Genomic DNA, 25,066 nt, shown 5'->3' on the forward strand with positions numbered 1-25,066 from the left:
GGCTCACACCTGTAATCCCAGCACTTTGGGAGGCTGAGGCGGGCAGATCACGAGGTCAAGAGATGGAGATCATCCTGGCTAACACGGTGAAACCCCACCTCTACTAAAAATACAAAAACAAAATTAGCCGGGCGTGGTGGCAGGCACCTGTGGTCCCAGCTACTCGGGAGACTGAGGCAGGAGAATGGAGTGAACCCGGGAGGCGGAGCTTGGAGTGAGCTGAGATCGCACCACTGCACTCCAACCTGGGCAACAGAGCGAGACTCTGTCTTAAATAAATAAATAAATAAATAAATAAATAAATAAATAGAAAAGAAACTTCTAGGTAATTTCCAACTTTCATTTATATCTCATTGGCTCAAACTTATTCACTTGACTATAGTTAGCTTCTGCTCCACTTATTATCACTGACTAATCACCTCAAACTTTGTGGAATCAAAGAACTACCATTTTGTTATGTTTGCAGGAATTTAGAAAGGACATAGAAGTAATGGCTTGTCTCTACTCCAAAATGATTAATGCCTCAGCTAGACAGACTGAAAAGCTAGGAGTAACTTGATGGCTGTAGGCTGAAATAGTCTGAAGTCATCCTCACCGATGTGTCTTAGGAGTAAACATCCAACATAAAGCACAGAAGCTGAGTTCTTTTCTAACCTAGACTTGAACATCACATGGTATAATTTGAATGCAGTCTTTTCCTGCACACATACATAAACCTTTGCAGATTAAAAAGGAGTAGTGGCATATTTCCAGAAAATCATATTTTGTAGGAGATACTGTTTGTCATCTTAGGAAAATTCAATCTCCTGTCTTTACAACTGAGTCTCAGAAAATCTAATCCTTTGTCTGGGTGCATTTTACCCCTGTAAAAATTGTGGTTTGGGTGCCTCTATAAAGATGAGAGGTTATTCAGCAGAGGTCTTTGAATGACCTCTGTTTGTCTATCTATAAAATAAGCAATATGATAGTAGCTACCTCTAAAAGTTATTATCAGCTGTAAGTGAAATAGTAGCAGTTATCACTTTGGGGACATTGTAAAGAAATATGATGAAATATGATAAAGCACCCACAGCCTGGTACTTTACTCCACATGGATTCCCCATTGCTCAGGATACTTCCAATGTGTTATCATAACCTGTTGATTCCCAGCATTTTCATATCATGGCTCACACAAAAAACATAATAATCTGTGACAAAAATTGAAGTGTCAAAGGTTGCTCATAGCCTGAGCTGCCAGAACAAAGAGCTCTGAGTCACATAGGCCCAACTCAGTTCACCTGCCTGCTGAGGAGATCAATAACTCTGCAAAACTTTAACACACTGTCCACCGTTATCAACCTTTGCTGGGCCAAGAACCTTTAACTTGTAAACTCCTTCATATAATTTTTCCTCCTCCCTGGAAGTTCATGAGCTATTCCATCAGATTAAAGATTTAAATTTTAACCAGAAATTTATGTAATCCTGAAAGCATTTCAAAGTTTTCTATCACTAAACTCTAGTTAAGTTTGAATCTATGTTCCATTTCCAATGAACATCATTTTGCTTCCCTAAGATTTATTACTTCTGGGTTGAGTAGGATTAGGTCTTTATAGTTCTGTAGAAATCCCTTAAAGTGAGTATCACATTTTCTTTACTAAATTTGTTTTTTCTGTCAAAGAATTTGCTGCACCTCTTATGTGTCCAGCTCTTTCCATTAATTGCCACAGAGAATCCCACATTTAAGGAGATTCTACATTAAACATTCTATTCTAAGCAACTCGTGCAGGTATTTTCCTCTAACATAAGTTTCCTTGCTAAGAGGAATTCTGGCTCCAGTTATTCTGTTACCTGTACTACTTTACAGAGAAATTTTTTGAATGAGAACAAGTTGTGTCAGGTGGAAAATCACCACTTTGCTATGGTAATCTTCAGGAAACTATGAGGCAAGAGCTCCTGGAGTTGAAAGTCACACACACCTCCTGAAGATTTGAATTACATTGTCTACTGAATCAATTTAAAACATAATAGAATCAATAGCAAAATGGGATAGGTTAACACAGTTAGAATAGGGCACATGTTGGGTGGAATGACCACAAATGTACACTGTGTTACACAATATTAATACGTCCTGTCTCTTACTCTTTTTCTGCCACAACATCCTTCTCTGCTGATAATGTGGTTATGAGAATCAAAGGTAAGATTTGAGCAAGGGGATTCAGCAGAAAGAGGATGCCTGGAGCCAAGTATACTAGCTCTGTTGGAAGGATGAGCAGCCAGTATGCCTGTTCAGTAAATATAGCTTGCCTGTGATTTGCAGAGCAGCCATGCTTATTAACTACATTTCTGCAGTAGAGCACACAGGAGTTCCACATTGGATCATAATAAATGTCACCAACAGGTGATTTATTTAGGGATAATTTCACTGTCAAACTGAAGGGGGTATGATTTGTGCTTCTTAAGATTTTAGATTTACTGGTTCCTTCCATCCCTTTCTATCCATAATGGAACTCTTGCTTTTGTCTTTATCTACACCATTTATTCTATTTATCTTTTACTTTATATTATAGGTTGCTAACTTATATTTTCTTCTTAACAATTTTATGAATTTTTCTTTTGTCTCATAAGCTATTTTCTTGCTTACTCTGTATCCTTAATACATCCTATGATTTTCACCCATTCTACTATTTTTTCATCATCTTTAGCAGAATTGAATATTCTTAAATAATACAATACATTGCACTTTGATAATACAACTGTTTGAAACTCTGGCTATGTTTAATGAGGTAGAACATAGACACCACAAGGATTCTGAACTCTAGATTGCTCACATTCCATTCTGAAACTCATCAGCACTCATCCTGTTTCAGTTGCCATTGAAACCCTGTGTAATTACTTTTCAGTGACTGGTGTTAGGGATAATTTGTGTTCTGCAACGACACTTCTCTGGTTTCTGGTCAAATAGCTTCTTTAAAAAATTTTCCTTGCCCTATTGTAAGTTTTCAAGAGGATTCAGACATCCCCCAAGGTAGTCTATAATTTCAGATCACCGGTAGCTCTTGGAAGAAGACTAACTTCCAAGAAGATATAAAAGAAAATATAAACATCTTCTTTTTTGCCAGAGACAATTCATTCATTCTAATACATTTATTGATTATTACTGTGACCCATGTGCTCTTGCAGGTGTTTAGCATAGGACGATGAACAAAGAGGCCCCTGTACTTCAATAAGTAGAGACAGACTTGATGCATGCCTGTCAGATCTCCATTTGTGAGGAGTGTAATTAATTGCCAATTACAGATCTTATGCTCTAAAATTAATCGTTTTTGCCAAGGGCATGCTTTCTGTTGTTTTTCAGTGCCAATGACTGAATGAGGCAAGGGTGTTAAGGTGATCACGTTCAGGAGGGTGATATGGTGCTTCTTTGATGGGACATTTTGACGCAAGAACTTTACAATAGCCTTGTCAAGTCTCTTGGTCTATACAGCAGGCTAAGTTGTTTCATTCTTTCCTTTGTTCTTTTTATCCCTTGCCCAGGGCCAACTGGCATCAAGGTCTGATAACTTTTCAGACTTCCCCAGTTCCCCTCTGTTATCCCTCCAAGGCATTGTCCCTGGTAGGTCTCTTGCATGACTAATTTCATCTTGTCTGCATCTCAGAGAAGCCAGATGAACTTATAGAACAATGGAAATAAACAACAAAATATATAAGACATTACTTTTTGAAAAGTTCTATGGCGAAAAATGTGAAACAGGAAAATAGAGATAAGAAATAAAAGGTAAGTGGAATTGCTATTTTATGGTATTTGGGCAGTGGAGGTTACAGACCTCAGAAGGTGAAGCAGCGAATATGCAGTTATCTCAGGAGGGCTGTATTCCTGACCCTACACCAAGCCTGTCCAACCTGTGGCTCACAGGCTGCATGTAGTCCAGGATGGCTTTGAATGTGGCCCAACACAAATTCTTGAACTTTCTTAAAACAGTATGAGGTGGGTTTTTTTTTGGCAATTTTTTTTTCACAATTTTTTTTTTTTTTTTTTTTTTTTTTTAGCTCATCAGCTATCATTAGGAATGTTAATGTATTTTATGTGCAGCCTAAAACAATTCTACTTCAATGTGGCCCATGGAAGCCAAAAGATTGCACGCTCCTTACCTAGACTTTGCATCTTAATCTTTGGGTATTGCTGTGATACACCAAATTAGGGGCAACATCTAGAGGAATAATGACAATGTATTTTTTTCTTATTCATGGATACATTTATCCTATTCATATTACCCCATGGTGTAGAAGGGCCATTGAGTAATATGGATCAAAGCTAAATAAAAGCACCAAATTAACATAGCCTTAGAGATGATCAAAGAAGAGACATCTAATAGAAGGTAATGAAATTATGTAAGACAATATTGTAAGTTGTCTTCTAGATACTGTGATTAGAGTTAGGAAACTTTTTGAGACTGTAGTAACTTAGGATAAATGAAGTTGCTGGAAATGCTTGAGTTTGCATACAATAGACGGGCTAGTCTGTTCACAATGGGGGAGTTGCTTACTTAGCTATACAAATAAAAGATTTCTCCTTTAAGCCAGAGGCAGAATATCAAGATATTGAAATCTGGATCTACTATGTAGATAAGTTATTTAATTGATTTTGTTCTTATTTTTCTCATTTATATAAAAATTGGATTTATTTTAAGTGATTAGACAATATATGTAAAGAATTTAGAACTGTACCAGGCTTATTATAAGAGCTAAACAACTATTAAACCAAGTGAATTTTAAACAACCATGGAAAAAAGATATCTCAGCAATTCTAAAAGCATTGAAAATTATTGTTCATTAAAGAGCTATAGTTAGGAGTATGCAACAGATTCTTTAGTTGAATTTAACAACACAGATTGATTCAATTATTGATGAAGTTCTATTTTCACTTACGAGAAACTCTGAGAAGTATTTTACGGCATACTTGTTTCCTTTGACTTAGTTTTTTGAGATGTCATTGCAATCATATTGACTTAAGTATTGTGTGGATGGCATTATGTTTGCAATAAAATACAATAAGATAGTTTTCATTAACTACACAAGTCATAGTGATAAAAGAGCATGAGTATCCAGTATTTTAATTTCTCATTAGTCATTCATAGAAAAATTACTTTTGTGAAGTCCTCAAATAAAATAGCTCCTAAAAATAGTTATAATCAAGAAAGGAGACTTGTAAAGTGGAAAAATTATAAGTTACTTGAGTTACCTTTTCAGTACAAGTTTATCTTGAATATATATTTATAGCTTGGGAAGCAAAGGTAATTTGAATTGAATAAATATTACCACTACTAATTTGAAGGATTAAAGAAAAAAATTAAAATTTATCATTATTTATCCTTTGCAACATCCTTGCTATAATATCAAAGAAATTTTAATAAAAAAAGAGCCGTTACACTGTGGCACAATTTAGCCTCTATTTACGGCCATGGACAGATAGTCTGTTCTTTTACTAATACCACATTGTCTTAAATATTGTAGTTTTATAGTAAGTCTTAAATTCTAGTAGAACTTTGCTCTCCTTCAGTAATAAGTTGGCTATTCTGGGTCTTTTGCCATTCAGACTTTTTTCTTTTTTCTTTTTCTTTCTTTCTTTTTTCTATTTTTTTTTTTAGCTGGAGTATAGTTTTTATTTTTGAAGGAGATGAAGTCTCACACACTCTTGCCTTGGATAGTCTCAAACTTCTGTACTAAAGCAATCCTCTCACCTTGGCCTCTCAAAGTGCTGGGATTACAAGCATGAGCCACTGCACCTGACCCAGATCATTTTTAAATTAATGTTTACTCAAAAAGTGCCAATTTCCAAGGGAGGCAGGAAAACCTGAGAGTCATTTAGTTCACTATTAATGAACACACCATGTCTACACTTAATAACTCAAAAACAACCCGCCAAAAGAAAAAAAAAAAAAACTCTTTAAGTTCTGCTATGGAGAGTCCATTCTCCAAAAACACAAACTGTCTGTGCCCATAAGTAAAGGCTAAATTGTGCCATATTGTGATGACTCTTTTTTTATTAGGCAACTATATAAATAGAACAGAATAGTGAATCTATAAACTGACCCACATAAACACAGTCAACTCATCTTTGATAAAGAAGAAAAGACAATACAGTGAAGAAAAAATAGTCTTTTCAACAAGTGGTGCTGGCACAACTAGGCATTCACATGAAAAAAAAATAATAATCTGGAAACGCTTCACAAAAATGAGCTCAAAATGGAATATAGATCTAAATGTAAAACAAAAAATGTAAAACTTCTGGAATATAACATAAGAGAAAATCTAGATGAGCTGGGGCATGGGAATGACTTTTTAGATATAATATCAAAGGCACAATCTGTGAAATAAATCACCAACAATCTGAACTTAATTAAAATCAAAACTGCTCTGTAAAATGAAATGTTAAGAAAATGAAAAGACCAGCCACAGACTGGAAAAAAATATTTGCAAAAGACTCATCTGATAAATGACTGTTTTCCAAAAATCTACAAACAACTTTTAAAACTTAACAAGAACAGGAATAAAGATGTTAATAAATGGACAAAAGACCCAAATAGATGGCTCATCAAAGAAGGAATATGATGGAAAATAAGTATATGAAAAGATATTCAACATCATATGTCATTAGAGTATGGCAAAGTAAAACAACAATCAGACGTCATTATACGCCTATTAGAATGACCAGAATCCAGAACACAATACTAAATGCTGATGAGGATGCAGAGCAATAGGAACTCTCGTTCATTGCTGGTGGAAATGCAAAATGCTACAGCAAGTTTGGAGAATAATTTGTATAATTTGGCAGTTTACAAAATTAGACATAATCTTACCATACAATCTAGCAATAGCTCTCCTTACTATTTACTCAAATGAGTTAAAAACGTATGCTCACACATAAACCTGCATAGGGACATTTATGAACAGTTTTTCATAATTGTTGAAACTTGGACGCAACTAGGATTCCTTTGGTAGCTGAACAAACTGCTACAAATAAACTGGCACACCCAGACAATGGATTATTTTTCAGCACTAAAAAGAAATGAGCTAACAAGCCATGCAGAGATATGGAGGAATCTTTAATGCAAATTACTAAGTGAAATAAGGCAATCAGAAAAGATTACGTGCTGTATGATTCAAATGATATGACAATCTTGAAAAGAAAAAACTGTGGAGACAGTAAGAAACTCAGTGGTTGCAGGGGAAAAGAGGAGCTGTGATAGGCAGAGCAGAGAGGATTTTAGGACAGTGAAACTATTCTGTATGGTTCTACAATGGTGCATACTCATCATTATACATTTGATGGAAAAAAACAGAATATGTAACACCAAGAGTAAACACTAGTGTAAATGATGGACTACGTATGATAATGATGTGTCAATGTACATTGATCAATAGTAACAAATTCACTCCTGTTGTGCTGAATGTAGATGATGAAGAAGTTTGTGAATGTGAAGGGGCAAGTCTTACATAGGAATTCTCTGTATTTTCCACCCAGTTTTGCTGTGAACCTCAAAGTGTTCTAAAAGAATAAATTCTATTTTTTAAAAAAGATCCAATCTCTCATCTCAAATTTGTAAGTCCCAAAGGAAACTGTTGTTTTTATATGAGTAGGAAAATGATGCACTCTCATAATTATATAATGATTTTCTTATAAAAACTGTCATATCAAATATCAACTAAAGCAATAATCTATGTCTTTGAACTTTCAATAAAATGGATCAACCAGCAGCAAGATGGATGAGAAACAAAGACAAAATATTTAAATACATTTGTATTAGAAATATTAAAATGAGACACTTCTGCACATATCCTACACAAATCATTTTCATACAGGCACATCTTGTGGTGGATATACCCTAATGAGCAACACCTTTATAAAGTCTCCTCCCCTGATGTGAAGCAGAAGCAGTCACTTCCAGCTGGTAGAATAGGGCAAAGACAAGAGAATGTTGCAAATATAACCAAAATCCCAAATCAGCGGATTTTGAGTTAATTAAGAGGAGATTATATTGGATGGGTCTAATTCAAACAGGTTAAAGTTCTTAAAAGAGGGATTGCAGCCCTCGTAAGGTGAAAGAGCCTCTGTCCTACTTGCACTGAAAAACCAAGCTGCCATAAGTTATTCACCAATAAGAAAATGAATTTTGCCACCAACCCAAGAAACTTGAAAGCTTAATTTCCCCCAGTTAGATCTCTTATGAGAATATGTCTCCGCACATACCTTGACCACAGCCTTTGGATATCCTGAGCAGAGGAACCAGGTAAACCATATACAGACTCCTGGTTGATGGAAGCTGTAAGATAAGAAAATGTGTGATGTTTTAACCTAATAAGTTTCTGGTAATTTGTTATTCAGCTGAAGCAAAGTAATACAATTACTAAGAGTGTAACAGTGATTTATGAGTAATGAAAAATTACAACAAAAAAATAGCGTTTCAAAAACCAAATCCATAGTCTAAATTTTTCCCCTGACAATGTACATGTTCCATGTATTTTAAAATCTAATTTTAGGGAAATATATGGGATATAGATAGTCCTATTTGTTATACAGAAAGCTATTTATTATTTACAAAATAAAAATTTAAAGCTTACAAAATAATTAACTAGTACAATTTACCCTAGGAACGCAAAATAGGTTGATATTTTTAAGTTATCATTTGAATTCTCCACATTAATTGATTACAGGAAAAAAACTCTTGGTAGATTCAGAAAAAGCATCTGAGAAAAACGTATCAAATGTGACAGATTATAGCAACTTGATAAACTTCTCAAAAATCCAAGCAAAATCATCCTTAAAGAAGGGAAATGCAGTCATTTTCCTAGTATATGCAAAGTGCTAGCTTGCCCACTGATGTCACTAATAATCTACAGGGTACTGGAAGTCTTACCTGAAGAAATACGACAAAACAATAGAGTAACAAAAAGTAGAAAATGAAAACAAGCTGGTAAATTTTTAATATAAATCTCATAATGATGCAGAAACTAAAAGAAAATCAATCTTTAAACTAAGATGTATTTAGCAGAGTAATTGTATCAAAATATAAAAGTAGTAGCATTTCAACGAATCAACAATAACAATTAGTATGTTTTAAAATATGAAAGGAAACATTTAATATGACGGACATATTCATATATGAAGCTACAAAAAGTTTTCAAAACTTAATGAAGAAATTTGCTAAATGCTTTTGAATATTAGATTTTGACTCTTAAAATTTAAAAACCTCTGTGATGTCAAAAGCCAATAACCTTTTGACCATTTATTAATCAAATTATTAGATTTTTTTATATTGAGTAATTTGAGCTTCCTTTGTATTCTGGGTATTAATCCCTTGCCAGAGGAATAGTCTGCAAATATTTTCTCCCATTCCGTATGTTGTCTGTTAACTTTGTTGATTATTTCCTTTGATGTGTAACTTTTTAACTTGATGTGATCTTATTTGTCCACCTTTCTGTTTCCTGTGCTTGTGGAATATTACTTGAAAAATATTTGCCCACTCTAATACCTTGAAGAGTTTCCCTAAAGTTTTCTTTTAGTAATTTTATAGTTTGAGGTTTTAGATTTAAGTCTTATTCCATTTTGATTTGGTTTTTGTATATGGCAAGAGATAGGGGTCTAGTTTCATCAATATACATTTCCCAGAAGAAGACATGCAAATGACAAACAGGTGTATGAAAAGGTGCTCAACACCACTGATCATCAGAGAAATGCAAATCAAAACTATGATGAGGCTGGGTGTGTTGGCTCACACTTGTAATCCCAGCACTTTGGGAGACTGAAGCAGGTGGATTGCTTGAGCCCAGCAGTTCAAGACCAGTCTGAGCAACATGGTGAAACCCTGTCTCTACCAAAAAACAGTAATTAATGGGGCATGATGGTATGCACCTGTAGTCCCAGATACTTGTGGGGCTGAAATGGGAGAATCATCCAAACCCAGGAAATCAAGGCTGCAAGGGAGCCATGATTGTTCCACTACACTCCAGCCTGCCCTGCAGAGTGAAACCCTGTCTCAAAACAAAAAAAGAAACAAAAATCAAAACTACAATGAGATACCATCTTATCCCACTTAAAATGGCTTTTACTCAAAAGACAGGCAATTACAAATGCTGGTGAGGATGTGGAGAAAAAGAAACCCGCATACACTGTTGACGAAAATGTAAGTTAGTACAACCACTATGAAGAACAATGTGGTGATTCCTCAAAAAAATAAAAATATAACCACTATATGATCTAGAATCCCACTGCTAAGTATATGCCCCAAAGGAAGAAAATCAGCATATCAAAGAGGTATCTTCATTTCCATGTTTACTGCAGCACTATTCACAACAGCTAAGATTTGGAGGCAAACTAACTGTCCATCACCAGATGAACAGATAAAGAAAATGTGATCATACACACAATGGAGTACTATTTAGCCATAATAATGAAAAGATGAGATCCTGTCATTTGCAACAACACAAATGGAACTGCAGATTATTATGTTAAGTGGAATAAGCCAGTCACAGAAAGACAAACTTCACATGCTCTTACTTATTTGTGGGAGCTAAAAGTTAAAACAATTGAACTCATGGAGTCAGAGAGTAGAATGATGGTGACCAGAGGCTGGGGAAGAGTAGTGAAGGGTAGAGGAGAGCGGGAGGAGAGTGGGAACGGTAAATGGGTACAAAAATATAGTTAAATAGAATGAATGAGATCCAGATTTGATAGCATAACAAGGTAACTACAGTCAACAATGATTTATTGTGGATCCTAAAGTAACTAAGAGAGTATAATTAGAGTTTTTTGTAACACAAAGAAAAAATAAATGCTCTAGGCAATGGATACCCCATTTACCCTGAGGTGAATATTACCTATTTTATACCTGTATCAAAATAGGTCATGTACCCCAATAATATATACACCTACTATGTACCCACGACAATTAAAAATGAACCAGAATAATAATGTTAAAAAAATTTTAAAAACTGGAAACGGATATTTACATATAAGACAACAAATGACGGCTGGGAGCGGTGGCTCATGCCTGTAATTTGGGAGGCCAAATTACAGCACTTTGGGAGGCCGAGGCGGGCAGATCACCTGAAGTCGGGAGTTCGAGATCACCCTGACCAACACGGAGAAACCCTGTCTCTACTAAAAATACAAAATTAGCCCGGCGTGCTGGTGCACGCCTGTAATCCCAGCTACTAGGGAATAAAGAAAGAAAGAAAGAGAGAAAGAGAGAAAGGGAAAAAGAGAGAAAGAGAGAAAGAGAGCGAGAGAGAGAGAAGGGAGAAGGGAGGGAGGCAGGGAGGGAGGGAGGAGGGGAGGGGAGGGGAGGGGAGGGAAGGGAAGGGAAAGGAAGGGAAGGGAAGGGAAGGGAAGGGAGAATGGAGTAGGAAATGGATATAAATGGTAAGTCTATATTAAAGTGTGTGTATTATTCTACCTTTATACTTTTCTGGATAATTATGTTACCCCCAATATACTTCCACCTTATAATTTACCTGAATGATAATAATAAAATCCTTGCAATGAATTTAAGCAGCCACATAGTGATGCTCTGAAAAAAAATGTATCTGCAAATGGAAGGTTAAATGACTTTATGAAAACTCAAGTCCCAACATTTTCATTATAGAAATGAAACACAGTTTTTCTTTCAAATAAAAAACTCACATTCAAGTTTGAGGAAATAAGTGTATGTTATTAGAATGTAAAGCATGGGAAGTGATAAGTGAGAATACTATGAAAACATGATGGAAGAAAATATGTTAGATTTGCTCAAGAAGAATAAAGGGGATAAAGCTTAAGCTAAATTTTAAAAGGCAACAATAAGATATTACTCAAGATAGGTGACTCGAATGAGAATACATTTCTAAAAGAAAACCTGCAGGAAAACCTAATTTTGAAGAGCACAAGGATAGACATAGATACTTCAAAAAACTATAATTTATTTTTCCTTAATCATGCTCCTGGCCATGTACTAAGCACTTTACGTGTATTTCTTTCCTACAAAAGTCTTGTAAGTATATATTAGAAGATAAAAGAATTAGACTTAGAGAATTTAAAAGGGTTAAATAAGAAACTCCTTATAGACACAAATATAAGCCTTTCCTGATTCCAAAACTCCTGTTATAAAAACTAATGGCAATAAACATTATGAGTGGCTTCATACAAGGCAATAAACAAAAACTTCCAAAAGGATTACAGTTACAACAGAGAATTGAAATGAAAATTATACAATAGAGTGTGAATTAGAGAGTGGCAGGTAGCATTTATAGTGTCACTGAAATAGGATAGAGGAAGTCCGTATGTGTTCAGTTGCAGAATGATTAGGGAGTGAAGAGCCAAGGTTACTAGGTGTACTATTTTAAATGACTGCACTGTGAATGAAAGCAAATGAGAGAACATTTACTAAAAAAATTGTACATGCATTTTTAATCTGAGAAAATTTTATGGATTTTGAAAACTATTTTGTAGTCTATCAACATGGTACTGGAAGTCATAGTGTGATAAGAAAAGACATTTTAAAAAGAGAGTGGCATTAAGATTGGAAGGCAATAAATAAACTGTGTTTCTTCTACATATAGCATATATAGGATTTTTTAAAATTATAGACAAATAATAATAATTAGTAAGGAAATTTAGCAAGGACAAAAATTAAATGTAATTCTCACTATAAGGAAAAACATGGAAAATAGAAGATAAAAATGAAACGTTTTCAATAGCATTAGAAAGATAAAATACATAGTAATATATCTAACAGAAGAAGAGCAATAACCTTTCAATATGAACTACAAAATGTAAATACCATCAATTAAAGACTCTCTAAACAAATACACTGTTCAAGGTTCAAGGTTTGGAAAAGTCAGTATTGTAAACATGTAATCTCTCCTAATTAATATATTGATTCAATGCAACTCCAACAAAAATCCCAGCAGGTTTCTTGGCAAAACTAGATAAGCTGTTTTTGAAACTTATATGAAAAATAGAGCCAATAATAGTTTGAGAAATCTTGCAGAAGTATTAAAGAAGCTGAAGAACTTTTATTCTCAGATATAATTATCAAATATACATATATATTAAGTATGATAATATACAATTAACTTAGAAATAGACACCTAGACAAGAATATTATAAAGTGCCAGAAAAAGGCTTTGGAGTCTTTTGTGTGACTTATGGAGCCACATAAAAATGTGATATATATTGAAATGGGGAAGAATTTATTTTTGATACTGAGCCAATTAAACATCAAAAATGTAAATCGTGACTCTTACATCATTGTATTCACAAAACTCAATTCTCAGTGCATTGTAGACTCAAATATAAAAGAAAAATACTATTTTCTAGAAGAAAATATATTTCAATCTTTATGATCTAGGAATAAGCAAATATTTTTTAAACAGGACAAAAATATATAAACCATGTAGTAAAATATGAACGTTTAACCTACATTAATCTTAATCACTTTTATTCATCAAGATGCACCATTAAAAGAATGAATAGACAAATCACAGACTAATTTACAGTTTAAATTACTGAAAAATAACTTACATCCAGAATATATACAGTATTCTTACAAATCAGTAAATAACAGTCCATCAGTTTGTTACAACTGTTGCAACAAATAACCACAGACAGAGTGGCTTAAACAACAGAAATGCATTGTCTCAGTTTTGGAGGTTAGAAATCCAAGATCAATGTGTCACAGGGTTGTTCCTTCTAAGGGCTATGAAGAAAAAAAAACAGTTTCATGTCTTTTTCCTAGCTACTGGTGGTTGGCTGGCAATGTGTGGCATTTGTTGACTTCAGCTACGGCATCCCAATGTCTTCTTTAATCGTCACATGGTATTCTCCCTATGTGTCTGTGTGTCAGAAATTAAACTTTCCCTTTCAATAAGGACATCAAGTATATTATATTAGAGCCCACCCTACTTCAGTATGACCTCATTTTACCTGACTACATCTGCAATGACCTTACTCCCAAAGAAAGTCTCATTCTGAGGTTCTGGGGGCTAGGAACTCAACACGCGAATTTTTGAGGAACACAATTCAACCCATAACAGTCAGATAACTGAACAGATCAAAAATGCAAACACCAGAAAACTGGATCAGCTACAACACAGGAAAACATGCTCTACCTCATTAGTTAACAGAGACCTGCAAGATAAAATCACGATTAAATTTTAGTACACAAACACTAGGATGAATAAAATAAAAAAGACAATAGCAGATGTTGTTCAACTGTGAAGATTGCTTATAATAGCCAAAGAAAACCTGAAAACTCAACATTTATAGTAGATCACAAACACAGACACACACTTTGTTTGTATTTTCATGTAATAAAATATTTCATAACAATGATGAAAATTAACTATTGTTTGGATATCTCACTAAGTAAAAAACGCCAGATGCGAAATAATCTATACAGTAAAATTCCATCTTGCAGACTATACACAAATATGCAAAGTACTTAGTGTTGAACATCAGAAGGATTATCAACTTGTTGGAGAATTTTAGTGACTTGGAAGGAAGCTGAGGGTAGCTTCTGGGGGTTAGTGATGCTTTATTTCTTGATCTAGCTGATGGCTATAAGGAGAACTCATTTTATGAAAATCCATCAATTTGTACATTTACAATAACTTCTTTAAAGTTTTTGTATGTATATTCTCCTTCAATTAAAATTACATAAAACATTGGAAAGTTATTATACCATAGTGCTCAATATCACAAGAGTCTCTCTAGATAAATATAGTACATCTATATATTCAGTTTCAAGATAATTCTGTTTGAAATGAATAGATCATGTTTTTAATAAGAACATGAAAAAGTATGTGAAATAAAATATAATGTTTTTCAAAAGCTATTTTAGTGCTTTAAATGCAATAAACTTTGCAATAAAAAATTATACAATTTTACATATGGTCTTACTTGATTTTGCTTGTTTATCTTAGTGTGTCTAGCATAGTATATTTGCAAGTTGTTCAAATCCTTTTAGAAAAAAACACAAACACAACTATAAATCGCTGGAGTCACACTGACATATCCAGAAATACATTTTATTTATTTTCATAACAATCAGTATCATCAGGATAAATATTATCATAATATATAGGAATTTTAAAAATATAGTAATATTACAATAAGAATAATTCTGGAACTAAATGAAATCTCACTTTTAAAATTTTTTCTTATTTACTTATTTAAATAAAGTTTAAATTTGCATAATCATTTGAACGAGGGTTCCAGTATACTGATTACATAGTATATAATTCCTACGTGCATGACATATCATCATTTCTCTCATTATTAAAAGTTTTTAGATTTAATCAAAATTTGCTTCTATGTTGGGCAGTAGAAAACATATTCAGGCCTGGTCATGCCTTAAAATATTTATAAATAAGACTTGAAATCATATTTCAGTCAAAACTATCATCACTATGAATAATAGAAAAAAACCCTTAAAGACAAGAATTATAAATACTAGGAAAAAAATGATCTCTTGCTTCTTCCATAGATCTTGACTAATAATGATTTTAAAAATATTTTCATGATAAGCCTGCTTGTGATTTCATATGTTTTCTTAAACAATATTTAAAAAAATAAATATCAGTTATTCAGAGTTGACATTAAAATAAAATCATTATTAATTCAAACTTAAGAATGTCAGCAATATGGCAAAGAAAAATCCTTGACCCCCATTCCTCTAAAAGAACGTTCAACTAGCAACTGTCGACAGACAGAACATCCTTTCGAAAACCTCGGCATCTGGAAACAAGCCTGAGACACCTGTGCAGTACGCAGAACTAAACAAAATCTAAATTTGATGGCTAAGACGAATGGTCTCACTCCTACTGCACCCCCACCTCCCCTTCTACCAAAGTAGCATAGCACCAGATAAAGATTTTCCTGGGCTCACAGTTTCTATGAGGGGAAAAATGAACTTCAAACAGTTATCCGACTTCACTAGCATTCTGAAAAACTTCTCAGGAAGTGCACTGTGGTCTCACTTAATGAGGAATACTAGGAGAAATGGCATGCTTGATCACCCAGGAGTAAAACAAAGGAAATGACAAGGATTTTGGTGTTCCCACCGCATCCCGTCAGCTGTAGCACTTGGTCAGAGGCATCAACCAACCTCTTAGCACACTTACAGAGCTAAGCTTGTCACCTTTAAGAGCATGGTAGGAAACACAATCTAGCTCACACAGAGTGAGCCCTTAGACGAGTCTCCCCAGCCAACTCCAGAACCAACCACAAACCTGTCCAGTCAGGGAGACTCATGTCTTCACAGATTTCAGAGATGTGAAGGAGCTACACATGTTTGATCTGGGAAGGTAATCAGAGGTGCCACATGGCCAAAAAGCCTGGCCAATGACCCCACCCAGGCAGAGAGATTCCTGTCTTTGCAGATTTCAGAGAAGCAAAAGGAGCCAGACTGGTTTGACCCAGGAAGGCAAGCAGTGACCCCACACAGTCAAACAGCCCACAGAACAATCCCAACTAGGCAGAGAGACTCCCATTTCTGTACATTTTGAAGAAACTTAGAGGCTAGTCCTACTTGATCTGGGAAGTCAAACAGCCACTCAACTAAGCCAAAAGCCCACCCCACAGCTCCACCCAGACAAGGAGGCAATCTCAAATTGTGCGTTTGTAAGGAGCACAACCTAAGGTCCTGCCTGTTCAGAGTAGTGACTCCACCTATTCTTAGAGTCCAACCTGCAGCCCTGCTCAAGTGCAGATTTCAAATAGCAAAACTGACCATCCAGGGAATATATATTGTGCCGGGTCTAACCAGAAGCCACTGAAGTATGAGCCAGCATACCACCTAATAGCAGAGTCCAACCAATGGTCTCACTGGTCAGCAGAACCAGATAGTAACTCCATTCAATATCAAAGCAAAGGCAGTGACCCAGCCAACTGGATAACTTATAACAAGCTCGCCTCTCCAGGATCATCACCAGCTGAAGCTTCCAGGACCACAGCCTAGACAATAGCTCTCTGTCTGCTAATAAATCTGTGCAGGACCAAAAAGGAACCTGTCTCTTCACATATGCAGGTCACAGCATAAGAATACAAAGATTATGGATAATCAGGGACGTATAATTTCTCAAAAGGAAATAAATAAACCTCAAATAATGAATCCCAAATAAATAGAGATCTATGCAATGACTGACCAGTAAGACAGAATAATATTCATACAGAAGTTCGGTAAAGTTTAAAAATATACAGATGGAAAATTTAATGAAGTTTGGAAGCCAATATTTGAAAAAAGTGAGATCAATAAATAAGTAGAAACTAATAAGAACACAGTAGAAATCCTAGAAATGAATAATACAATGACTGCAATAAAAAATTTAACAGAAAATTTTAACAGAATAATTTATCAAGTAGAAAGAAAGAATCAGTAAGCAGAAAGGCAGATTTTAAATTATCCAGTCAGAGGAGAAAAAGACAAAAGAATAAAAAAGAATGAAGAACATCTATGGGAATTATAGGACACAAATAAGAGATCAAATGTTTTTATAATAGAATCAACAGAAGAAGAAGACAAAGGGAAAGGTCCAGTAAGCACATTTAAAGGAATAATGACTGAAAACTGCATTAACCTGTGTTAGATACCAACACACATATATAGGATGCAGAGAGGTCTCCAAGAAAATTAAATCCTGAGAGAAATACAACAAAACATAAAATAATCAAATTACCAAAAAAAAAAAAAATTTTAAAGCAGCCAAGTGATAAAAACACATGGCATACAAAAGAATGCCAATATAACTATTAGTGGATTTATTAGCGGAAACCTTACCATCCAGGAGACAGTGCTATGATATATTCAAAGCACTAAAGGAAAAAAAAGCAACCAAACTGCCAGCCAAGAATACTTTAGTCAGCAAATCCATCCTTCAGATGTGAAGGAGATATAAACATTTTTCCAGACAAACAAAAGCTGAGGGAGTTTTATTTGTTTTTTAACTCCAAATCTGTCTTATAAAAAATGGTAAAGGAAAGAAAGAAAGCTTAAAGAAAAGGATGCTAATGAGTCACACACACATACAAATATTTTGAAAGTATAAAACTCACTGATAAAAATTGGTAGAGTCAAATAAAGAATACTCTAATACTGCAATGATTGTGTATGAATCATTTATATCTTTAACATAAAGATTAAAATACAAAATTATTAGAAATAGTAAAAATTAAAATATTTGTTAAGAAATATGCAACATTAAAAATAGGTAAATTGTGACATAAAAATTCAAAATATTGGAGGGAGTGAGGTCAAATTGTAGAGTCCTTTTTTTAAAAACATTAAGATCAGAGTTAATAACATCTCAGACATATAACAAGTTATTTTAAGCTGTTATATCTATGAGATATTACTTGTTAGCTTCATGGTATCCACAAAGCAAAAGCAAAAACCTTTAATAGCTACATTAAAAATAAAAATTAAAAAAAATTCAAAACACACTACTAGAGAGAATTATTTAACCAAATACGAGGACAGGTAAAAAGAAAGAATCTATAAAACAATTAGAAAATTTTTTAAATGGCAGTAATACATCTGTACCTATCAATAATCACCTTGCATACTAATGGGTTAAATTGTACAAGTAAGAGGAATAAAACCCAGTGTTTTGCATGGGCCTGTAGTCACAAATACTCAGGAAGCTGAAGTGGGAGGATTGCTTGAGGCCAGGGTTGTGTACAAAGCTGTAGTGTGAAGTGATTGTGCCTGTGAATAGCCACTGCCCTCCAGCCTAGGGAACACTGAAAGAATCCATCCCTAAAATGATAAACCAATAAAGATCTTGAAAATGTAAAAATAAAAAGACAGAGTGGATGAATGGATTTTTAAAAGACCCAATGATATGCTGCCTATAAGACACAAATAGACTAAAAGTGAAAGGATAGAAAAAAAATATTTCATACAAATGGAAGCCACAACACAGTGAGAGTGGCTGTACTTATATCAGGTAAAAGAGACTTTGGATTTTACAAAAGAAGCAGAAATGAAGTTCATGACATAATGATAAAGGGGTCGAATCAGCAAGAGAGTATAACAATTGTAAATATATATGCACCTACCATTGGAGCACCTAAATATATAAAGAAAATATTAATAGAGCTAAAGAGAGAAATTGACTATCATACCAAAATAGTAGGGAATTTCAACATCTCACTTACAACAATGGACAGATTATCCAGTAAAAATAAATTATAAAAATAACATTAGATTTAAACTACACTCTAGATGAAATGGGCCCAGCAGACATTTGCAGAACAGGTACAAAATATACATCCTTCTCTGCTGCACACAGAACATAGATCAAATATAGATCATATATTAGATCATGAGACAAAATGAAATTTAAGATTAAAATTACATCAACTATCTCTACTGAGCACAATGGTATGAAACTAAAAATCAATAATGGAGGAAATACAAAACCTTTACAAATATGTAGAAATTAAACAAAATGTTCCCAAACAACTGATGAGTAAAGACATTAAAAGGAAAATTTTTAAAATGTTAAGACAAATGAAAATGGAAATGAAACACACCAAAACCTATAAATACAGTTAAACACATTTCTAAGAGGGAAGTTTCCTGCAATAAAAACTTACACCAGAAGGAAAACATCACAAATAAACTACCTAACATAGCACCTTAAAGAACTAGATAAGAACACACTAAACCCCAAATTATTGGAAGAAAATAAATGATATTCAAGAGGAAATAAATTAAATTGAGACAAAAACTTAATAAAAAAATGTCGATAAAATAACTAGTTGTTTTTTGAAAAGATAAACAATATTCAAAAACTTTTGATGACTCTAAGGAAAAGTGAAAGACAACTGAAATAAATAAAATTAGAGATAAAAAAGAAGACATTAGAATTGATACTATAAAAATACAAAAAAAATAGCAACATATTGGATAGTGGTAGAAGAAACAGATAAATATCTGGACACATGGAACCTATCAATATTGTATCTTGAAACAATAGAAAATCTGAACAAAGCTAGTAATGAGCATTAAGATGTGAATAAGTAATAAAAAGTTTCCTTTCAAGAAAAAATGGCCTCACTGCTGGATTCTACAAAACATTTAAAGAAAAAGTAATACCACTTCGTATGAAGTTATTTCAACAAATAAAAGGAGAAGAAATACTCTTAAACTCATCTACTAATCCACCATTACCCTGACACCAAAATCAGACAAGGATACAAACATACAAACATACACACACATGCACATGCACATCTACTCACACCAAACCAAACAAAAACAACTGACTACAGGCCAATCAATATCCCAAATGAATATTCATGCAAAAATCCTCAAGAAAATACTAGCAAAACAAATTCAAGAGCCTACTAATATTAAAAAGATCATTCAACATGATCAAGTGAGCCTCATCCTAGGAATGCTAGAATGGTTGAACATAAAATATGAAAATCAATAAACATGATACATCATATCAACAAATGAAGGACAAGAATCATATTTCAATTTCAATAGATGTAGAAAAAGGATTTGACAAAATTCAATATCCCTTTATAATACAACTCTCAACAAGTTAAGTATAGATGAAATGTACCTCAATCTATTAAAGGCCATATATGATGAACTCAGGGGTGATACAATAGTTGAAAGCTTGCTCTCTAAAATCTGGAACAAGATAAGGATGGCCACTCTTGCCACTTGTAGTCAACATGGTATTGGAAGACTTAGCCAGAGTAATCAGGCAAGAGAAAGAAATAAAGGGAATCCAAATTGGGAAAGGAAGAGGTTGAATTGTCTCCGTAGGTGGCATGTTCTTATATATATAGAAAACCCTAAAGATTCCACTAAAAAACTGTTAGAACTAATTCACAAATTCAATATAGATGCAGGATACAAAATCAACATACAAAAATTAGTAGTGTTTCTGTACAGTAGTAGTGAACTATATGAAAAAGAACTCAAGAAAATAATTCCATTGACAACAGCTACAAATAAAATAAAATACTTGGGAATAAAATTAGCCACAGAGGTAAAATATGTGTAAAATAAAACCAAAAAATTGATAAAAGAAAATAAAGAAGATACAAAAAAATAGATATTCCATGCTCATAGATTGAAAAAAATGATATTGTTACAATATCCACAGTACCCAAAATGATATACAGATTCAATGTGATCTTTATCAAAATATCAATGACATTCTCTACAGATACAGAGAAAGATACTCCTAAAATTCATATGGAGCCACAAAGGACTCTGAATAGACAAGGTAACCTTGAGCAAAAAGATCAAAGCTGAAGTCATGACATTTTCTGTCTTCAAAATGTATTATCGAGCTAGAGTAACTAAAACAGCATGGTGATGGCATCAAAATAGACACATAGACCAGAGGAACAGAATAGAGAGCACAGAAAAATTCCATACACTTACAGTGAACTTATTATGGACAATGGTGCTAAAAATGCACAATGGAGAAAGGTACTCTAATCAGTAAATGGTTCAGGGAAAACTGATGTCCACATGCAGTGAAGAATGAAGATAAACCCCTAGGTCCCACCATAAACAAAAATCAACTAAAAATTATTAAAGTATTAAATGTGAGATCCTAAATAATAATATTACTATGAGAAAACACAAAGAAAACACTTTATGACACTGGTCTGCACAATAATTTTTTGAATAAGACCCCAAAAGCACAGGCAACAAAAGAAAACATAGACAAATGAGATTACATCAAACCAAAAAGCTACTGCCACAGCAAAGTAAACAATTAAGAAAATGAAGAGACAACCTATAGAATGGGGAAAAAATGGCAAGCTAGTCAGCTGATAAGGTTTTAATATACAGAATATATAAGAAACTCATAAATAATTCAATAGCAATATTTTTAAATTAATCAAAAAATCTGAGTAGACATTGCTTAAAAGAAGACAAGCAAATGGTCAATAGATACATCTAAAAATGCTCAACATAACTAATCATTAGAAAAATGCAAATCAAAACCGCAATGAGATATCACCTCACCCCAATTAGAGTAGCAATTATCAAAATAAATAAATACTCGTGTGGATGTGAAATCAGAGAAATTCATACATCGTTAGTGAGAACGAAAATTAGTACTATTATGGAAAGCAGGATGGAGGCTCCTCAAAAAATCAAAAACAGAAGTACCATATGATCCAGTAATCCCATTACTATTATTATTTATTATTTATAGCCAAAATAAATAAAGTCAGTCATGTTGACTGCAATACTATTAACAAAAACCATGATAGAGAATCAACTTAATTGTTCATCAATAGATAAATTAATAAAGAACTTGTGGTATATATACCCAATGGAATACTATTAATCCATGAAAAAGAATAAAATCCTGTCATTTGCAGGAACATGAGAGAATCTGAAAGGCATTACATTAATTGAAATAATCCAGGCACAGAAAGACAAATACTACATGATTTCACTAATATATGAAATCTAAAATAGTTGAACTCTAATTCTCTTAGAAGTAGAGAGCTAAATTGAGGTAACCAGAGCTATGGGTGTTGGGCATTGGGGAGATGTAGGTCAAAGTATATTAAATTTCAGTTACATAGGAGTAAGCTCTGGTGTTTTATTACACAATGCAGTGACTATGGTTAACTCTATATATTTCAAAATAGCTAGAACAGGGAATATTGAATGTTCTTACCACACAGAAATGATAAATGTATGAGGTGATGGATATGCTAAATAGCCTGATTTAATTGTTACACAATTTATACATGTATCAAAACATTACACTGTACTAAATAAATATGTCCAATTATGTCAATTAAAAATATAATAAAAACAAATGAGAGAAAATTACTGAACAGGCAATCTTTTAAAAGTTTCAATTACATTAGTAAAATACAGTATTACATGTACACATGCTTTTGTTTTTGTAGCTTAAATCTTTTAGTCTTTTACTTGTTACCTAAAGTATAATATTAAAATGAATGAAATAAAATATTTCATAATGAAGAAAAAAATTATGTAGCTAGGGTTTCCCAATTTATTATTCTATTCCATATTAGGTTAAAAATATAATTAAAATTATAATATACAAAAAATATTAATGTATTATGTATACAGACATGCAAATATATATTTGTGCTATATATAAAAATATAAGTGTATACTTGTGAATGTATATTTGTTTATATACATGTATACATAAATACATATATACATATGTCTTTTCTCAAGATGAAAATGCACCTTCCCAAAATAAATATACAAAATATAATAAGCTAACTTATCTTTGAGGATAATCCAGTAATCCCACTACAGGATATATATCCAAAATAAATAAAGTCAGTCTGCTGGGTGCAGCGGCTCACGCCTGTAATCCCAGCACTTTGGGAGGCCTAGGCAGGCAGATCACCTGAGCTCAGGAGTTTGAAACCAGCCTGGCTAACATGGTGAAACCCCGCCTTTATTAAAAATACAAAATTAGCTGGGCGTGGTGGCGCATGCCTTTAATCACAGCTACTCGAGAGGCTGAGGCAGGAAAATCACTTGAATCCGGGAAGCAGAGATTGCAGTGAGCCAAGATCGCACCATTGCACTCCAGCCTGGGCAATAAGAGCAAAATTCTGTCTCAAAAGTAAGTAAATAAATAAATAAAATAAATAGTCATGTTGACTGAAGCACTATTAACAGAAACCATGATAGAGAATCAACCTAATTATACATCCACGGACAAATGAGTAAAGAAAATGTAGTATAAAAATACCACATAATACAAGTCAATTTTGTCAGGCTCTCAATGACTTAAATCCTTTGGGCATGGTGGTTGGGTAAAGGGAAGAAAAACAAAACTGACTTAAAGATAGCTGGTATTCTTACTTCTTCTCACTCCCAGAGCCACTCTTAATGCAGCTTATCCCAAGATTTAACTTTATAAACATTGCTTTCTTCTTTCAGGTACTCCATATTCTTCTTATCTTTTGCTGGAAATCTGATAAAATGGGTTATTTCCTGGGGTAAAGGTAACCTGAAGGGTTTTTTTTACTGAATTATCTGGATCTACATCAGTACTCTCTTAATAGACGTAATTTTCTATTGGCTAAACCTTTTGAGCAAAGGAGTATTAAGAACACCAGTGAGTTCCCTTGGGTCTTATTTACTCCTATTTTGTAGCAGTATCCCAGTTCATGCTTGGTAATTACATTTATTCACTTTGGTCACCCTTTTCAGTTTGTTGGTTCTTTAACACGAGATTCAAAAAATGTCCGTGGGTGAATGAGGAGTCAGCGGTTTATTCTCCTAAGTATCGATATATTCTGAGTATTAAATTTCCTTTCTTTATTGTAATGCTTCTGGCATTATTACCTTTCCTTTTTTAAATTTTATTTCATTTTAAGTTTCAGGGCACATGTGCAGGATGTGCAGGTTTGTTACATAGGTAAATGTGTGCCATGATGGTTTGCTGCACCTATCGACCCATCACCTAGGTATTAAGCCTGGCGGGCATTACTATTTTTCCTGGTGCTCCCCCATCTCCCCCAGCAGGTCCCAGAGTTTATTGTTCTGCTCCCTGTGTCCATGTGTTCAGCTCCCACTTATAAGGTAAAACATGCAGTGTTTGGTTATTTTATTCCTGCATTAGTTTACTGAGAATAATAGCTTCCAGCTTCATCCATGTCCCTGCAAAGGACATGATATCCTTCCTTTTATGGCGGCATAGTATTCCATGGTGTATATATATTACATTTTCTTTATCCAGTTTATCATTGATGGGTATTTGGGTTAATTCCATGTCTTTGCTGTTGTAAATAGTGATGCAATGAACATATATATGTGCATGTATCATTATAATAGAATGCTTTATATTCCTTTGGGTATATACTCAGTAAATGGATTGCTGTGTCAAATGGTATTTCTGGTTCTAGATTCTTGAGGAATCACTACCCTGTCTTCCACAATGGTTAAACTAATTTCCTTTCCCACCAACAGTATCAAAATGTTCCTATTTCTCCTCAATTTTGCCAGCATCTGTTTATTGACTTTGTAATAATTGCCATTCTGACTGGCATGAGATGCTA

General features: G+C 33.7%; 1 long non-coding RNA gene across 1 annotated transcript in view; it reads right to left on the reverse strand.

The window, feature by feature from the left end:
* LOC135969816 (uncharacterized) overlaps positions 1–25,066 on the reverse strand; it is a 107,237-nt gene that overhangs the window by 25,564 nt on the left and 56,607 nt on the right. The window contains exon 2 of the long non-coding RNA XR_010585223.1: positions 8,228–8,300. This is a non-coding gene — a long non-coding RNA (uncharacterized lncRNA). The remainder of the gene's footprint in view (positions 1–8,227; positions 8,301–25,066) is intronic.

The sequence above is a fragment of the Macaca fascicularis genome, chromosome 3 (genome assembly GCF_037993035.2).
Source record: "Macaca fascicularis isolate 582-1 chromosome 3, T2T-MFA8v1.1".
Taxonomy (NCBI): domain Eukaryota; kingdom Metazoa; phylum Chordata; class Mammalia; order Primates; family Cercopithecidae; genus Macaca; species Macaca fascicularis.